Raw genomic sequence first — 20,533 nt, 5'->3', positions numbered from 1 at the left:
ATCTTGGATTGATACGAAAATGTCTACTCCTACTCCTAGATACAATATTTGTTGGCAACATCTCCATCCTTTCATCATCCTATGTATAAGAATTTTCATCATCATTACGAGGAATATTATCCTCACTATGATCATTTTGAACATAATTAGGAAATTCATCATCGTCATTGTTTGAAAAATATTCATTACCATCCTCGGTTGCAAGAAATATTTCACTACCATCATCAATGCTTTTGAAATACTGACTTGGAGGATATTATTCATCATCTTCATCCTCCCCTTCATCAGTGCTACCCTCATAGTCCTTAGAATTAGGATTAAGTGGAAAATGAGACTCTCTATTTACTAGGCATTCTTCATCCTATGCTTTGTCAGTGCTTCTTTCATATTCCTTAGCATTAGGACTAAGTGGAAAATGTGACTCTCTATTTACTGGAAATTATTCATCCTACCCTTCATTGTTGCTCTCATCATCCTTAGGGTTAGGACAAAGTGGAAAATGTGACTCTCTATTTACTGAAAATTCTTCATCTCGCCCTTCGTCACTTCTACTCTCATAGTCCTTATTAGGACTAAGTGGAAAATGTGACTCTCTATTTATAGGAAATTCTTCATCCTGCCCTTCGTCACTACTACTCTCATAGTCCTTAGGATTAGGGCTAAGTTGAAAATGTGACTCTCATTTTATTGGAAATACTTCATCCTCGCCTTCATCACTCCTGCTCTCATAGTCTATAAGATTAGGACTAAGTGGAAAATGTGACTCTATTTTTTTGAAATTCTTCATCCTTCCTTTCATTAGTGTTTCTCTCATAGTCCTTAGGATTAGGACTAAGTGGAAGATTGGACTCTCTATTCAGAGTCAAAGAATTTTTGTTATATTCATCAATATAAATAGAGTTGTTACGCGACGAAAATGTTGATACTTCACAAAGAGAAACTTCACTATCAAAGGAATCCATGACTCTCAAACAAAAGATGTTGAATGATACAAATTCACTCTCTCCCAATGATAATATATATCTTAAAGAATGAAAATTTCCCTCCAAAGTTCCCCCCAAAAAAATTTCGCCGAAAATTTTCCCTCCAAAAATTTCATTTGAAGTATTTCCCTCCAAAATTTTCTTCTAGAATTTATTTGAAAAAATTCTACTAAAATTTTCTCTTGAAAATTTTGACCCTAATTTCCATTCAAATTTTCCACACAATTTTCGTTTAATACATTCCTTCAAAATTAAACTAAATCTTTTACTTAAATTATATAACATTTACTAGATAATTGATTTTTTTATTCATTTTTTTATTATATCTTTTATCCCACATGTAACATAAATTAGTGTATCGTCATAATATTAACTATATATTAAGTTTTTCTAATTTTATTTTTAATACCACATTCAAGAAGTGATAAAACAATTCCATAATTTCCGCTATATAATAACTTTTGTTATCATTATTCTCCACATCACATCAGGACTTCTCGAGGTTTCGTTAAAACGATTTGAGCGATTTTGTGGAGCAGCTAGAATGTCATTGAAAACACATTAAATGGGAGATTGTCACATTTCAAAGGTTAGTTTCCCTTCTACTTCGACCATTCAACGAGGAATTTGGGGAAAATAGTTTGTTATATTCCGACAAATCATTTTTTTAAATTTATTTTCTTTTTCTTGGGGGCCAGCTCAATTTATTAATTTGAAATTTAGGAAATTGTTGAAACAAGGTATGCTTAAGTTCAATTCCCACTAAGTGCAGGTCTTAAGCCCACATAGGTTTATTAGTAGTTATGCACCAGTTGGGTTGTTAGGTTCATCCAGGATACTAGACAAAAAACCCATTCCATTAATTTTTTTAACATTTAATTAACGAAATATAGATTCTTTTTCAAAATAAAAAATAAAATAAAAAATTCACATGGGCCAGGCTCGCCTGAAAACCCTCTATTAGGAAGGGGGGCACTGTGTCACCAGTGGGCAAGATAAACCGAGTTGTGGATGTGTCTATTTTTCTGCAGGTGGGAACGCCCAAATCCGGAGGCGCCTACCCAGGGCACAATGCCCTCTTGACAGGTAGGGGGCCTCGTTTCCCTAAGTGGGCACACCCAACGACGACAAAACAACCCCCTGGTAGGCATGGGAGTTCTACGGGCATACCTGGCACATCTGTGTTGCCACGGTTGGGCATGTCCATGATCGGGCACGTTCGTCCGGTGCACAACACTCCCCTGGCATGCAAGGGGTCGATTCTCATAATCGACCCCCTACCTACTAGGGGGCCACTGTGCCCCGGGTGTGCGCGCCCATTGGTGGCATAACGACCCCTTAGTAGGCAGGGGGGCTGGGGGAAAATGTCAAAAAAAAATTGAAGGAATAGGCTTTTATTTGGTATCCTAGATGAACCTAACATCCCACTTGACATGGGCGCCACTGTGCATGTTTCTAGTGTTTTTTAGTTTTTAGTTTTTTGTTTCTTTACTTAAGATATGTTTTTTTTGTAAGTTATATCTATATCTATATATATATATATATATATATATATATATATATATATATATATATATATATATATATATATTGCAGGAAAATGGCATCAAGGAAAGTTTTTGTGAATTTTTTTGGACTAAAGACAACAATAACATCATCTAGAATTGTAAGTGGACCCTAAAATAATATTATTAAATGAACGTGACTAGATTTAATGACTAAAAATCTAGAAAGTGGCTCCTCAAAGGAAAATAAGTTGATTTCATACTGGAAGAAATCACAAGAAGTGAAGCGTACAAAATTTGCATGGTTTGTGAAATATAGAGAAGGCGAAGAAGATCTACAGATATATCTATATGCTGGTATGATTTATGATGGTGGAAGTTATGAGGTGTTGGGAAAAGTACTAGAAATATGTTTGATGTTGGATAATGAAGTTGTTTATGTACTTACAAAACTGTCGAAGTCACATGAGAAGATTAGATATCATTTTGTGTTGTTGATGTATGACACGGTGGAAGATTCTAAAATGAGATGTAAACAAAATGTAAATGACATTGAACAAAAGATCATAAGTATTCTTATTTATATTTATGTGTTTTGCGTTATTTTAATTGTATCATTATATTTTTTATAACTTAGTTATTATTGATATATTGTATTTTGTTTGACAGAATTTTATTGAGGATCTTTAATTTATGTTGGGTGGAATTTATTTTATAGAGTAGGATATTATGAATGTTGTTGGAAGTTTCCACCTAGGGTGAGAAGAAGATATGAGAAAAAAGAAAAGGAAAAAGTACTTCATGATGCTACAAGACTACATACAAGGGATCAACAAAGAATTCCTATAGTGGATCAATCTAGTAAAGCTAGACATGTTACTTTTGAAGATGAGGAAGTTGAAGCTGAAGAATATGTTTCCATTACTGAGGATGAGATTAGAATTGATGTTAGAAAGGAGAAGAGCCATAAAATACCAAAAACAAAAATGCCCAAGAATGTCTCCCTTCTAGTTGATGATGAGGAGATTTCTTATGTAGAAGAAAATATGATAACCAATAGGAGGAAGAAATTAAAAGTTGATCATTCTGAAAAAATCATGGCTAGCAGTGAAGATCCTAGTGAAAAATCAAAAGGAAGTAGGGAAATAATTACACCAAGAGCTAATTTAGAGGATGGCATTATTAAAACAAAACAAAATTCCATTCGACATCAGTTGATGAAGACAAACTTAATTGAGGGCAGTCGTACATTTCAACTTAATGTCAGCCAAATCTATAAGCCAAATGAAGGACAATTTAAATATCAAATTAGAAAGCCACACCACTTTCATGTTCACAACTTGAAAACATTGATGAGGTACAATCCATATGCACATGTGGTTTATTATGTGCTTCTTGTTGATCCAATTCAAGTTTCCAACAAAGAATCATTTGATAAGTCAAGATGTTTTGAATATAAATATTATGTACTTGGGGGGAACCATTTTGTAGAAGCTCAAAGGCAATTGATGGAGGAATATCCCAATAACCCATGTTTTGAAACAATGAAATGTATCATTTATGCTTGTTTAACAGATACAAAAGAAAAGTTATTGGCATGAGATCATAATACATATAATGAGTATAATATTTCTATGAGTTTCATCCAAAGGGTTAGATTTATTCATAATGAATTTGAAGAAAAATGTGGTGGGAATAAGACAAATATTAGTCTAGCCTTTCAGAAGGAATTTTGTATGGAAATATGTTATCAAATTGAGGAAAAAATCAATTCAAAAGGTGGCAAAGTAAATTATGAAATATTCAGATGTATGGATAACATTTTCTAGTTGGAATTTAGAACTAGAGAGATATGGGAATTGATTAATGAGATTTTTGACATGTGGGAGAACATTGGCATAAAAAACCAGAAGGTCAAAATGTCTAAACCATTGATATGTACCAGCAGTAAATCAGGTCCTGAAATGAAGCTCCTTCTAGAAAATATGACTATCACACATTGGAGAGCATTGCAAGGGGTGAAGGATAAAAATATTGTCAAAAAAATATTATCTCGTGTGAAGTCAGGTGAATTATCATTGGATGAAATGTGTGATGAATTTTAAAGTAATTTTGTTGAATTATTTTTACTTATTTATGGATTATAAGTTTATTTTAAATATAACATATTGTTGTTGGTATTATTTGTTATACATATCATTATATTAACATTTTTTTACTTTATTTATTCAGTCACAAGGTTTATATGAGAATACAAGAACAAATGGTTAAATTGTTAAATGAAGATAGTTGGGATGCTTTTGTACGCAACTACATAGATTCAAGTTCTACATCAACACTAAATGATTTTTATCTTGCATTTAAAAAGGTGTTTTGATTTATACGTTCATTTTTATTCATATGTATACTATTTTTATTTTATAACTTATACATATATTTGTTTATTTCATTAAAGATGAAGAAGGATTCAAATGGAGCACTAGATAGCTTCAGAAGCTTTATTGAAAAATTTAAGATGGAAAGGTTGAGAAAGAAATGTCTTAGTAATGTCGAACTTGATCCTAGTCTTACTCATTTTATTTGGAATGGGCTCTAGACTATCCAATACCAAATAATACAAGGTGATTATGAAAACATTATGAAACACATACCTAAAGCGATTATTCCCTAGTTATTGCAGATATTCCTCATGGTTTCAATATCCCAAACACTAAATATGATAGTGACCCTTATACTTATCAAGATTTTAGTAAAGTGGTTGCGGTATTTATAGAATTCACAACATCACCATTTTGGAGATTTTTGACATTTCATTCAGACACATGATTTGCAATTAACAAGCTTCAAGGGAAAAGAAAACTCAAGGATGCAGCTTACACGGTAAGACATTGAAATTGGATGTTTGATTAGTGTTAAACAAATCATTTATGTAAAACTTAATTGAAATTTTATTATTTCATGTTATAGACAAAAGACAAATCTTATTGGTTTCGGAGATCAACCAATTATAAGTGATTGTGAGTTCATCCATATTGAATGTTGGACAAAAGATGATAGTTATAAGCCTATGCTTCTGAATTAGGTAGATGGAAAGAGTCATGGCCAAGTAATGGTTCATAATGTTATTGTAAAAAAAAAAACATATGAAGATAAAGAAGCAAAAGGAGATATAGTTAACATTTATCAAAAACCACAATCATTGATTAACTGTCTTATAGATTTATTTTAAATGAAAAAGATTGGGTTTTGGATTTATTCTCAGGCTCAGGTAAGTTTTATTATATAAAATTGAAATTAAATATTTTCTTTTTTAATTTTTATGTGTTTATACTAATTTACTTATTTATTTATTTTGTACTTGATAATTAGTTACAACACTAGCATGTTGCCTACAAAAAAGAAGAATTTTCTTTTCCATTGAAAAAGGGCCAGTACAATGCAAATTTATTCAGCAAAAAAGTAATGTTGTTCAATTTTTTCCAGATGTAATACAAGAAGTTGGTTTGAAGAAAAGGGATTTTAATGAATCACATGTGGAAAAAAAGGCAAAGGAACCTCAGCCACCATTTGATGGAATGATTGGAAAGGCATACATTGGGAGATTCACAGACATCAAAGATCCATAAGAAAAAGAAAATGACCAAACTGAAGCAGAAAATATTATGGAAGAAGGCAATGATGAAACTCTAGAAGATGAAGACTATAGATTACGTTATATTATTGATTAAATTTAAGTTATGCTTGGAAATCAAGCTCATTTTTTGTAACTATTAAATAGTTATACTTGTAAGGTTTTGACTTTGAGATTTTATGAGAAGAATAAGTATTCAATTATTGTTCTTATATGTTTAATATTTTTATTATGTGATTTTCATTTTAATTTTTATGTGAATCATTATTTTTTGAAAAAAAAAACTATGATTATTATTATTTTTTGACATGAAATTCATAAAAATTGTTATTTTTAAAACGTTTTTTTGTTAATTTTTTCCTATAAAGATAATTTATCTGACATTTCTTTTTTAGCAAAAAAGTCTCAAAGTGTGTATTTTTACGTCAAATGTTAAAAATTATTGTTTTCTAGGACAATTTTTTGATGTGCACCAAAATATTAATTAACGATATATAAGTCTATAAAAGATCAAAACTTTAAAATATCGACCTTTCTTTTTAACTATGTAAAAGAACAAAGATCTCACTACAAAAAAAAAAGAAAAGAAAAACAAAAAAATACAAACTTGAAAAACACTTAAAAAATATGTCAGGGAAGAAGAAGAAGATGACTACTTCAAAAATTGTTAAATTTAGAAAATAATTATCCACACTTAATACATTAGAAAATTTAAAGTCAAAAAATAAGTCTTCTAAAAAAAGGGGTTGACGTTGCATCAACACTTTTCAAAATCAGCATGAAAATCACTAACATTTTAAAAATAATGTTTATACTTGATACATAAGAAAATTTAAAGTGTCAAAAATATGCTGAAAATATATATATATATATATATATATATATATATATATATATTCTGAATCAACACTTTTCAAAATCGGATGATTTTTTTGCTACCTCAAAAAAACGGGTACTCAGTACAATTCTCGTTTCATAGTTTACATTGTTAATCACTTATGGGATGTGGAGTCAACCAATATTACACCAACTTGGTCAACTGGGAACTTGGAGGGGATGGAGGTTTTTAAGCACCTCAACATTTTTCTAATATCAGAACAATTTATGAATTCTAAACTCGTATTCAAATCCATGGTGGGGACTCGAAGAGTCTCCAATCATCAACTAATTATTTTATAGGTCTCAACTATGAAAATCCTTCAAAGGATCCCATTCCACTTTCACTCTTATTTGCTCGAGGAGAATCATTCACTAGTGGCAGGCACCTGGAGACACCTAAGCCCCTCAACCTTATAATCCTATATGGAGAAATTTGCTAGCAATATGACTTCTATTAAGAAATATTCTAGGGAATGGACTAAGGGAATCAACCAAAAAAAAAAGATGAGGTTAATAGAACTAGAGTTGAGGATAGTAGAAAGCCTCATTACAATGGATCCAAACTCTCTAATGAAGGATCAATAGGAGATGATGAAAACCCTTGAGGTAGAGAGGCACGCCCTATTGCTATAATTAGAGGAAATATGGAAATTGAAAAGTCAGGCAATTCAGTTATCCTTAGGAGAGAACGACACTAGATTGTTCCATCACTATGTAAATGGAAGGAAGTAAATCAGTACCATCTAGAGCATCACAGGCTCATTGGGCGAACCACCAGTCTCCTTCAGGGACAAAGCAGATTAAGGAATTAGAGATTTCTAAAAGCTCTTTTTGGCTCCCTTGAGATGTCCTATTTAATATATTCTATAGGTTGTCTCAAAATTTCCCTGAGTTGTTAACAAGGAGATGACCGTTTTCATATATGAGGAAGTTTCTTAGTAGGAAATTTAGACAATGGTATCTTCAATATAGAGAGGTAAGAGTCATGGTTCCAATATATTCCCAATGGAATTTTATCTTGGTTTTTATGAACTATTAAAGCAACATCTAGCCAAGGTGGTGAGGGGATCTCAATCTTCCGGAAAATTTATTACCTCCTTCAATTCATCATTTTTAGCCTCATTTTAAAGTCATAGGAAGGCTCCTCGTATGTGGAATAAAGGCATATTTCTTGTTGCAATTTGACTTATAAAAATATTTCCAAAATCATTGTAGGAAAAATCAAGTTAGTTCTCGTCTCTTTTATTTTAGAGGGACAATTTGGATTTTTTATCATAGAAACATCCTTGACATGGAATAAGTTGCACAAGAAATCCTTTATTAATTTAAGAAGGCCAACTTAAGGAAATCTATTATGAATCTTGACCCATTTAAAGGTTATGACAAGGTAAATTGTAATTTTCTACAACTCATTCTTATTTATTTAGGTGTTGATATTAATTTTTTCAATTGGATCATAGGGTGTATTTAAAATTCCTCCCATGTGGTTATAATAAATGGCTCTCCATCCTCCTTCTTCTCTGTCTCAAGAGGCATCTGCCATGGATTCCTCCTTTCACCCCTTCTTTTTTCTAATTGTTGCAATTACATTTAGTTGATTGATGGTTGAGTCCTAGGCAAGGGGATCTTTTGAAGGAGTAAATTTTTTAACTTAGTTGTGATTTTCCAACTTATGTTTGTGGATGATTTTCTAGCCTAATCCATTGCAAATTGCAAGGACCTTAATTCTTTGAAAATTACGTGTATCTATGATGTAGAGTAATAGGCATGGAGGTTAATAGACTCAAATCATGCATCATTTTTAACACCATATTTGAGAAGGTGGTGGAAAATATTTAAGATACCCTCCTATTTTATATGAAAGCCTTGGAAAAAGGCATAAAACATATGTGATTTTATTTTAAGCCAAATAGTCATCACATAGCTGATTGGACATGGTTGATTAGAACATTAGAAGGGTGCATTCAACAATGGTCAAATTGATTTCTGTCAAGAGGTGGTCATTTTGTCCTGGTAAAGGAAATTTTTAAAAGCATTCAAGTATACTGGAATTATATTATGGTTATCCCTAAAGGAATCCTTATCTAAATATAAAATGTGTGCTTAAGATTCCTTTAGATATGTTATGGTAATAAAAAAGCTTTTATCCTTGTTAAGCGACATCAAATCATGGCTCCAAAGGAGCTTGGAGGATGAGGGATTAAGGAGATCCATCTATTCGCTAAGGTGCTAGCAGTTAAAAAATTATGGAGGCTAACAAGGGAGTCATCCCTTTGGTATAAAGTCATGCAGGTTAAGTACTTCTCAAGTATTTCAATAGTAGATTGGTTTAGAGTGTCTTATAAGTCATATTCAGGTTCGATAGTATGGAAAGTTTTGGAAAAGGATTTTCCTTTGGTTGGTCACTAGATGGCAGGGAGAGTGGGGAATGGTAAGTCCATCAGACTTGGTTATGACCCCTGGTATGGTGAAAGAGAAAACTATAGGCTCTCTTCTCCCCTTATTCAAGAATTACAAAAACTAAATATTTTAACGTTAACTAGCGTCACCTCTCATCACCCATAGGTAAGCAGTCGGGGTGGTTGGACGACAATCATGGATTTAGGGTTATTAGTTAAGATGGAAGTATAATGTGACAACTTCATTGATATCCTAGCTGTGTCTTAGGTTCATCTTCATGAAGATATTAATTATTCACTATTTTGGAACAAGAACCCCCTATTAGGAGACTTCACAGCGAAGCTGGGGTACAACTCTTATTTCAAAAAACAATTTCCCGATGTAAGATCCTAATGGTGGAAAGTTCTTTAGAGGGTGAGGGCACCGCTATAATAAAATATATCTTCATGGTTAATATTCAATAAAAAAGCTCCTTAATTGGGACAAGCTTCAAAAAATGGGATGGTGTTGGCCAATTTGATGCACCCTATGTAAAATCCAAGAGGAGACGCATGAACACCTTTTTATGCATTGCAGGTATGTCAAGCGGATATGTAAATATATATGGGATGAATTGAAGCTAAATTATAGATGGATAGGACCTTCACTATTAGATGTATGTAGAATATGCTAGTGGGACAAAGAAATTGTGGCCTTCTCTGTTTTTTCTTGCCTGTTAATATTGCATGTATGGCAGGCCCAAAATCAAAGGTGTAGGAAATATTGTGGTGGTGGCACATTAATTCAAATCAGATTCTAATTATGGCAATTATATATTTTTGTTACCCATGGGTTTTTTTTTATGGAGCTAGCCAAGGACAGCTACCTCACTATGGAGTGGGGGTGATCCTCTATCTCAGTCAATCTCATTCAATCCATTATAGATATGCATTAGGAAGAGGATCAAACAACAAATCAGAATTTGTAGTCGTGTCAATGTTGCTATAATTGGCTAAGGAAAAAGGGGTTTAACACCTTCAAGTGATGGGAGACACAAGCCGATGATAGATTTGGAAAATAAAAAGCTTGAGGTGAGAGTTCTTGACATGGAGTCTATACTCTTTGATATCTATGAAGCTTCTAACTCCTTTGATCTCATTTATTTTTGTCATATTCTCAATTAACTAAATTCTAAAGCTGACTCTTTATCTAAATTAGCACTTTAACTACTTGTTGAGTCTGTTAATTGTCATGTTTTAATGGATGGGGAGCAGATCAAGTCCATGTGGACAACCTCTCCTACTAGAATTTGTTTCATAGTTTTAAAATGTTTAGTATGATCCCTCATTCTTCGAAATTTTTGTCTGTAAGTTAATCATGTGGTCTTTTAAGGCTAGAAGACATAGTCATGATGAAGACATTGAAGATTTTAAAGGATGGTATAGCTAGTACAGACGTATATATTTTTTCCTTATAATATATATATATATATATATATATATATATATATATATATATATATATATATATATATATATATAGATATATATATATATAAACTTCATTTATATCTCTATAAAAATAAAATAAAAGTAAATAATTTTATTTTTAATCATAAATAAAATAGTTTTCTATATATAGAGAGAAAGATATATTTTAATTACTTCATGCTTAATATGTTGTATATGTGCAATTTATTTAATTCTTAATATTTAGTTGATATGCGACATTTAAAAATTATTAATTACAAAACTTGACATGCAAATAAATACAATATTGAATATTGAAACTTGATAGATATATATATATATATATATATATATATATATATATATATATATATATGAAAGAAAAATAAAATATTTCTTATTTTATGGTAGGTTATTTTTAATAGTATGAGAGGGTTGTATAATTTCTTTAATGCTTCACGCTTAATATGGGATTCATATGTCGCAATTTAAAAAAATATTAATAACGAATATATGTAGAGAGAGACCATATTTTATGGATATTTTCTTTTTACTTCCCAATATAAGAGAGATGTGCTTTTATAAGTATGTTAATAACAAAACAAAAAAATGTAAGAAATTTAGCCATAAATATGTAACACCCTCCTCCCACATCTACCCAAGTAACCAAACAACCGAGGTAAACATGTGATGAGAAACTAATATGATTGGATTCAACCTCCTATGTGACCTTAAGGAAGTGGAATTGATGAAAGCACAACATATAGACATTCCACATCAGCTACAAGACTCCTAGGAACCATTCCAACACTCGGGTAGCTAGCCCCTAGGTCCCAATGAAGTTTTTGACCACTTGACCTTTGGAAACTCCCATGCTATAGGCCTGCCAACATCCAGGAGGCTCTGGACACTCTTATGACAAGGCATGCCAGCATCCAGGGACTATTTTTCTAAGTGTTGTGTCAGCGTCAATGGGATTTGAGCCACTTTTTCAGGCCCTGAGCCCAGGTCGCTGCCCAGAATTGAATGACACCTTCAAGATAGTAAGATAATAGGGAAACAATGATGCAAAAGTAAATACTTGAACAAGCCCTTAACTGGACCCCTACTAGCCATGACAGGCATTTCGTCAAACATATCACAAATATGTAATCTACAGGTGTAAACAACAAATTTAAGCATAGGGATCTCATACTTATTTGAGAATCACTAAGAACCATTCCTCCCTCATATCATTTGTTTCATTATCATTTATTAGGTCATAGATACATTTTCCATTCATTTATAGGTAAAAACATGATGAGAGGCATACATAGCCACTGCTAGAAAACACATACGCAACCAAGATAATAGCAACATAAATATCAATGAAATCATAGCCATATGTCCCACATATAAACCAATATAATACTCATAGAAATACAAGGAGAAATAACCTCATATTGATGATGCAAAATCCAAACTGGGATGGGACTACTACATTCCACCTAGCCATAGAATGACTGAGCCAAATCTCTCTTCAACCATTCACCCCCATGCCATATTCCAAGCATGAATGTGGGACTCAAACAAAAAGAATAACCCAAGGCATCCCAAGGCTAAACCACCTCACCCTCATCAATAGAAACCAGGCTTTACTGTAATCCATCCCAAATCACTAGGCCAACACAATGAACATGTAATAACAAGATTTACCATGATCTCCACCAGATCTCTAAGTCAAACAAGCATGGATGCCACCAGATTTCTCCACCTACACTGTGAGGAATTTTCCTGTCTCCTTATTTACCGCAATCCATAGTCTGGTCTAGGGATCACTAGGCCCTAATCTAAGACACCACACTCTATGATTTACTGTATATCCCGCCACTCACTGACAATGATTCCTATGCCTAATCAAGGGAAACCACCTCTAGGATTTACCATATATATCGCCATTCACCACCAAGGAAAAACAATCTTGGCTTTACCGCAACCCACAGTTTGGCTCTGGGGTCACAAGGCCAATGGCTTTACCGTGATCCACATTCCAGTTTAAGGACCACTAGGCCATGTGCTCTATAATTTTGAGATTCACCTCACTCAACTTCGAATCCATCCAGAATCTAGCTCAATGAAAACATGTGAACCCCATCACACCATGGCTATCCGAAAATGGAAAGGCTAGGTTGAAAACACTGTCACACCTAGCAAAACTCATGCCATAATATAAAAAGAACCACATGCAATACCATGCATGCAAAATCTAGCAAGGAAAATACACATACAAATCGATACCTACAAAGAATCTTGTTGTAGCTGCTTGATCCTGCTCTTCCTTTCTTGATTTTTCTTCCTCTTGCCTTTTTTTCCTTTCTTGATCCAATGCCAAAGTGCTCCAAGAAAAATTAAGTGTCCAAGAATGAGATAGAGAAAAAGAATAATGAGAGAGCTCCAAAATGGAACTAACAAAAGGTTACAAACTAATCCTCGGAAGCCTTTTTATCAATTAGACCTCTATTTTCTTCATTTTCCATTATTTTCCTTCATTTTTCTCCTCAAATGCAACCTGTGGCCTTTCACCTTAATTTTCTCCTAATTTCCATTATTTTCATAAATAAATGTGCCAAAACTGCCATTTTCCTTTCCAAAGTCTTAGCCATTTCCTTTTCCAATTTCCTTTGCCATAGTAAACCAGATGAACACCCACACTAGGATGTTTTTCTCAACATTTAGCTTGGAATAAGTGTCCCATCAACCATGGTTATTATTTTTTCCTTTATTAACTTTTATTACATGGAATTTTCACCAGGGTTGTTACAGAACCCTCCCCCTTGAGGGACACTATCATCGGTGTTCAAACACACATATACCTCAGTAAAAATGTTGACAAGAAAACATATTGCTCATGGATCTTTATAACATAGCTCGATGTAGTATTTAAAATGATCACCCTGCTGAAAAGATAGCAACCATGACAACATAACAAGAATAACATCAATGTAGGTTTTAACCCTGTACAGAAATTACCTGCATATGAATTCTTAAAACACTGAAAATAAACAATGCGAGAGAATAACACATAAAACACATACACACAGAGGTTTTCCCCTGGATCCCAAAACTGGGACTACCATCTTGATTTTTTTTTTTTTTTCCTTTCAATGTTACAATACATATTTATACATGCCAAAGCATCCAATACCATGGACCGAAAACCATCGCGTCCAAAACCATGTGTAAAAACCATGTACAAAACCATAGGTAGGTGTCCAAAAAAAAATTTCCCTGGGGCGCTACCCTGGACCCTGTAGAGGGGGGCTACCCACCCCCCTCAAACCCCCTATGGACCCCCCGCTGCATGATCAGTGCAATGAAGGGGGGCTCCACCCCCCTTCTAACCCCTCGGTTCACTAGGTGGGCTAACCGTGGAAAGAATATAACACAACCCAACAATAATGACATGACACCCATACTGCTTACTGGAGCTTTATAACATAGCTCATGGCAATATTTACATCCATATACATAAGTACATATACCCAAACATCACCAAACTTGTACCAAAACATATACCAAATACATGTACCAAAACTACTTTACCGTAACCAGCAAACAATGAAGGATACATAACCCACATATGATCCACCATCTCTCATGTAGCTTCATCAGGCCCAAATTTCTTCCACTGCACTTTAACCTGCTCAATTACTCGGTTTCGGATCATGAGCACCTTTTTCTGCAATATACATTGAGGCTCTAGCTGTAATTCTCCATCTAGTTCCACCTACAATACAGACCATTCAATCACATGATCAACATCCTAAACATACTTCTTAAGCAATGACACATGGAAAAAATCATGGACTTTCATTTTCGGAAGTAGTGCAAGTTGATAGGCTACTAGCCCAATCCTCTCAATAATACTGAAGGGTCCACAAAACCTTCATTCTAGCTTGGCACATGATCCAATCCATAAGGAGCTCTTCTTTGTTTGATGTGAAAGTACACTTGTTCCCCAACCTAGAACTGCTTGAAAAACCTGTTCTGATCTGCATATTTCTTCTGCATATCCTGTGCTGCTTTTAGATTCTAATTTATAACCTACATTTCTTATTCCATGTCCACCAACATGTCTGGTCCAATCAACACCCTATTAACTAGATCACTCCCACTCATGGGAGTATTTCAACTCCGCCCACAATGCCTCAAACAGGCTCATCTTCAAATATTCATGATACCCATTTTTATAAGTGAACTCTACCAGTGGAAGATACTCTTCCCACTTCCGTTGCTGATGCATCATGTACATCCTCAACATGTCCTCCAATATCCTATTGACCCTCTTAGTCTATTCATCTATTTGCAGATGATAAGATGTATTGAAGACCAACTCTGTGCCCAAACCTGCAAACAACTCCTTCCAAAACATGGAAGTGAACTTTGCATTCTTATATAACACAATATTCTTTGGAACACCATGCAATCAAGTGTGCAACCTTTGTCAACCTCTCCACAACAAATATGATGGAATCATGTTGTGTAATTGTCCTCGGAAACCCTATGATAAACTCCATAAAATGACCTCCCATTTCCACTTTGGAATCGAAATCAGTTGTAGCAGTCCACCTAGATGCTTACACTCTTCCTTCACATGCTGAAAATAAAAACACCTAGCCACAAACTCTGTTACATCCTTCTTTAGATTCAACCAATAATAAAATTTCTTCACTTCAGTCAATGTCTTCTGGTATCCTGGGTGACCTGAATATGGTTTCGTGTGAAACTATTTCATTATCACCTTCTTGAGCTCACTACTGTCTGGCACATATATCCTATATCTGAATCTAACCAATCCATTTGTTGTAAGACAATAGTCCACATCCTGTGTACCTACACCTATACCTATACATGTACTACTACCTGTAATTGTACCTATACCTCCAATCTGCTGCAACCTGTGCACAATATTCATGTACCTGACATCCTATTGTCATGCCTGCAAGATCCTATCCTATAAGTCTATCCCATAGGTGCTCATAGTTTCTAAGTGATTTACCTATATCTCCTTGCTAAGAGCATCTGCCGCCCTGTTCTCTTTCCTTTGATGTACCTAATCTCGAAGTCAAACTCACTAATCATGGCCAACCATCTAGATTTCCTGCCATTCATATTCAGTTGGTCAAATAAATACCTCAACCCAATGTGATCTCTCATTAGCACAAACCTCAAGCAAAGAAGATAGTTCCTCTACATATTCAATACATGTATGATCATTGCTAACTCAAGATCATGTGTTGGGTAGTTCTGCTCGTGCTCATTTAGTTTTCGTGACTCATAACATACCACCTATCCATCCTGCATAAGGAATCCACCAAGCCCTCTTTTTCAAGCATTTGTACATACTACAAACTCCTTAACCGGTTCTTCAATATTTAAAATTGGAGCATGTGTCAACAATTTCTTAAGCTGCTCAAAATTGGGCTTACACTCCTTAGTCCATTCAAACTTATTACCTTTCCTCTGTAATGATGTAATAGGATAAGCAATCTATGAGAAGTTCCTAATGAACCTCCTATAATAACCTACCAACCCCATGAAATATCTCACCTCATCCACATTCCTGGGAGCTACCCACTCCATAATGGCCCTTATCTTTTCTAGATCTATGAGAATGCCCTCCTTGGAAACAACATGTCCCAAGTAGTGTACCTCATTCTCACAGAAACTGCACTTGCTAAGCTTAGCATACAATTGATGCTCCCTCAACAAACTCAACACTACTGCTAAATGAATGACATGTTCTTCCTAATTTTTAGAATATACCAATATGTCATCAATTAACACAATAACAAAGTTTCCAAATATGGATGCAACACACTATTTATCAAGCACATAAACGTAGTTGGGGCATTAGTCAAACCGAATGGAACTACAACAAATTCATAATGGCCATACATAGTTCAAAAAGATTTCTTGTAAATGTCCTCCTCTTTGATGCGTACATGATGTTATCTAGGTCTCAATTCGATCTTAGATAACACTGCTTCTCTCTTCAATTGATCGAACAAGTAATCAATCCTTGGTAAAAAATACCTATGTGTATTCAATGCATAATCTGAGAGTACAATTTTTCTTCTTTACAAACAATACCAGTGCACCCCATGGTGATACACTTGGCCTAATGTATCCATTGTCCAACATTTCCTTCAACTGCAACTTCAACTCTACCAACTTAGGTGTGCTCATCTTGTAAGGTGCTTTTGATGCTGGAGCTTCCACTGGCCCTAACTCAATATAAAAGTATACTTCCGAGTGAAGTGGCAACTCTTAAATCTCTTCGGGAAATACATCCTAAAAGTGTTGTAGAACTGGGTACCTGCTCAGAACATCTGCATCCTCAACTTCCTTACCCTTGTCACTAGAAATGTGTACAACGAATAACACACACCCTTTCCTACGACTCTGGTTTGATTGCATAATTAGAACCATCCTAATTGATGTGGCTTCCTTCTTTCCCTACAAGACTCTTAGTTCCCCATTGTCATCCACACACTCATTTTCTTTGTCATAAAAATATACCTTGGTTCTATGGAGGTACAATCAATCCATTCCCAACAACATACTGTACTATCCCAATGGTAATACATTAAAATGTGTTTTGGTACGCATACCATTTAAATAAAATGCAAAAGCTCTTACCCAATGATGAACTCGCTTCTTTGTACTTGTAGCCAACTTCACTAACCAATATTTTTCATGCAATTTCTTACTCAAACCACACTTATCCACAAAGTCAGGACTAACATAGCTATAATTACATCGAGGGTCAATCAAAATAGAAATAAATTAATCACAAATCTTACCATCCTTCTCAATGATAGATGTCTGATGTTCTGCTTGTTTGTTATCCAACATCCCCAATAGTTTTTTCCTCCTACGCACTATATATATGAAGCCTACCACCCTGATTCTTGGACAATCTCTCTTAAGGTGCTCCTTATCGTATGTCGAAGACTCCAACTGACCAATATCATCACCTCTATGTTGCTACTGTTGTGACCCATATCACTATCTAATTGCATTGAACCTACTTTGTGGTGCCACATTTTCTTTTTCTTTTGTATTTTGAGGCCTTGCTCTCTTAGGCTTCCATTTAACTTTACCTTTGTCTTTTCCTTTCCATCCTTATTAAGATTCATTCTTACTCTTTGGATATTCATAAAAATGCTTCAATTTCCCAATAACTTCCTCAATTCATCAAGGCTCATCATACTCAATCTGATCTCTAAATGATAATGGAAATCCATTGACAAATCGTTGAAATTTAGCCTTATCATCTTTAAGATATGGTACATACCTCAATAGCTCCAGAAACTTGGTTGTGTACTCTTCATTTGTCATTGATCCCATATTTAGCTCATAGAATTCCTTGGCCTTACTGTTGTAGTACCTTTCTACCAAGTGATTCTTCCTGAAATGCCTCTTGAGCTCATGCCAACTCAAGTCCTTTGTCCTGATGTCTCTGACCTGCTTCATTTCTTCCCACCAAATGTTTGCTTTACCTTTCAAACTGAAGATAGAAATTCTAGCCTTCATGTTTTCTGTGTACTCATGCAACTCAAATAACTTGTTCATTCCAGGTATCCAAGCCTTTGTATCTTCCAATTTCTTCGAGCCTCCATCAAAAGTAGGTGGTTTTTCTTTCTTAAACTCATATGGCAAGTATCCTCTATCACTCCTCCTATAAGGATGATAACGATGATGATCATGATGCCTGTCAAAACCAGAACTAGAATAGTACCTGTATCCATCACCTCTCTTATCCATAGTATCCAACAATCTACCATCTCCAACAATGTCATCTCTATCTAAACTATAACCACCATGAGACCTACTTCCATATGCCCCATTAGTTATATCCTCCTGTCCATGGCTTATCCGAAGTGGCCCTTGTCACTGCAATTCTGAAAAAATTTGAAGAATTATAGCATTAACCTCTACTTGTTTCTCTTGTGCCTATATGATTTTTTCATTGTCTACCTTAAAACTTCTTATTTCTTCCTTCAAGCTTCTCAATGTGTCTGCCAAATCAGAAGAGTTCCCAACACCATGCTGGTCATCTGATTCATAGGGAGAGTCTTTGTAGTCTACCATATTGCTATTCATTTTGACCTTTCTCCTTCAAGGCATAATATGTCAACTAAACCAAATCATAACAAACCAACGTACCTTAAAAATTCGGGGAGGATATCTCATCTGTAAGATCATCAAATCAATGTGATACATGTATAAACATAATCATAATAGCATATAGACATATAATACATAAGAACATAACCGTGTGACCATTAGTCTAGCTAGAGTCCAGTCATCAATGCATGACCATATCAACTACACATACCATGACCTCATGCATAAAAATAACAACCATACTGACGTACACTGAAAATATGCAAGCATAAACAATATGTAACCAATCATACACTCATGATGACATACATCATAACAACAACATCCTCTTCCACATGGCGACATCACTAAAATCATGACTAGCACCATGCATATACAACAAGCACATAGACCACAAGGATGATTAATCACATGTGAAAATGACATGAATGCATGACCAACACACCGCCCATCTAGTCTGAGGGGTGAAACATGCTCTGATACCACTCTGGAGCACCCTCCTCCCACATCTACCCAAGAAAACGATCAACCGAGGTGAACATGTGATGAGAGGCTACTATGATTGGATTCAACCTCCCATGTGACCTTAAGGAAGTGGAATCAACGGAAACACAACATACAGACCTTCCACATCAACTACACAACTCCTAATGAAAATTCCAACCACTCAGGTATCTAGCCTTGGGGCCCACTAAATTTTTTGACCGCTTGACATCTAGACACTCTCATGCTATATGCCTTTCAGAGTCAAGGAGTATATGGACGCTCTCATGACAAGGTATGCCAGTGTCCAGGGACTATTTTTCCTAGTGTTTTGCTAGTGTCACTAATATTTGAGCCACTTTTTCAGGCCCATAGACCAGGTCACTCCCTAGAATTGAATGACACCTTCAGAACATAGAGATAACAAGGACACAATGATGCAAATGTAACCCTTTAACTGGACCCCCACTAGCCATGACAGGACTTTCATCAAACATATCACAAATATGTAATCTATAGGTCTAAACAACAAATTTCATCACAAGAGTCTCATACTTATGTGAGAATCACTATGAAGCATTGTTCCTTTATATCATTTGCTGCATTATCATACATTAGGTCATAGATACATTGCTCATTCAATTATAAGTAAAAACATGATGAGATCCATACATAACCACTGTCATAAAACATATACATAAAAGTATAACATAAACATAAATACCAAGGAAATCACAACTATATGATCCACATATAAACCAGTATAATACTCATAGAATTACAAGGATAAATGACCTTATATTGATGATGAAAAATCCAAACCTAGGATGGGACTACCATGTTCCAACCGACCATAGAATGGCTGAGCCAATTCTCTCTTCAGCCATTCACCCTCGTGTGATGTTCCAAGCATTAATGTGGGACTCAAACCAAAAGAACCAACAAGGGAATCCCGAGGCTAAACCACCTCACCCTCATCAATAGAAACCAGGCTTTACCATAATCCATCAGGGATCACTAGGCCAACACAAT

Source organism: Pinus tabuliformis, chromosome 2_1, assembly GCF_031772625.1.
Source record: "Pinus tabuliformis cultivar Carrire ecotype Pingquan chromosome 2_1, CPIR1, whole genome shotgun sequence".
Classification (NCBI taxonomy): Eukaryota; Viridiplantae; Streptophyta; class Pinopsida; order Pinales; family Pinaceae; genus Pinus; species Pinus tabuliformis.
Note: the sequence above shows the minus strand (reverse complement) of the source record.